We start from the raw sequence: 1,045 nt of genomic DNA on the forward strand, positions 1-1,045 counted from the left end.
ATAAATCCCTTATCTGTTAAATCTTTCAACTGTGCCACCAATTCTTTCAGTTCAGATGGAGCTAAACGGTACGACGCCTTTGCTACAGGTGCAGCCCCTGGTATTAAATCAATTCGGAACTCAATAACTCTATCTGGTGGTAATCCAGATAAGTCTTCCGGAAAAACTTCTGGATACTCACTAACAATCGGAATCAATTCTTCCTTTCCTTTCTCTTTCTTTAAATCGATTACATATGCCAAACATCCTTGGCACTTATTTCGAATACTTTTCCGGGCTTTCGTTACTGACAAAATACTGTATGGTGATTCTGACGATCACCATAAATAACAACAGTTCTCTGGTCTGGCATAACAATTCTGATCATTTTCTATATGCTATGAGTTTTGATGTTGGTTTTGAAGAAAGGATGTTAAAACTATTTTGATAGTTTTAAGGTGTTATTGTTATTCTGGGAAAGATAAATAATAGATTGCTTCTTTAAAACAGTTTCGGAAATGATATCCTGTTTTGAGGATTTAAAGGAAACTTGATGTTTTGGAAAATCTTTGAAAGACAAGATTGTTCCTGAGTTTGAAAAGGTTTTTATGGATAAAACTATGAATGAGGATTCGATAAGATGGTTGTGACTGCGGTCCTTCATCCGAACTAGTTCATAGATTTTGAAGAAGAAATAAGGGTGATATATCAAGGAGAGGTGTCTTTTGGGATAAGGGTGACATATCAAGGAGAGGTGTCTTTTGGGATAAGGGTGACATATCAAGGAGAGGTGTCTTTTGGGATAAGGGTGGCATATCAAGGAGAGGTGTACCTTTGGATATAAGGGTGGCAATTGTATGTGAATATTATTGCTCTTGCTGTTATGTCTTTTAAGACTACAATAGATTTGAGTCCTTACTTCTTTGTGATTTGAGAACTCAAAGATATTGTTCTTATTAGAAATAATGGTATTGATGTTATTGAGAAGGGGAAAACTTGGCTTATGGCCATTGGTATTGGTTAAAAGTGTTTTGAAACAGAATGGTTATTTTCGTGAGGAATCAGA

The sequence above is a fragment of the Cynara cardunculus genome (assembly GCF_001531365.2).
Source record: "Cynara cardunculus var. scolymus isolate 2C chromosome LG 3, CcrdV1, whole genome shotgun sequence".
Lineage (NCBI taxonomy): Eukaryota > Viridiplantae > Streptophyta > Magnoliopsida > Asterales > Asteraceae > Cynara > Cynara cardunculus.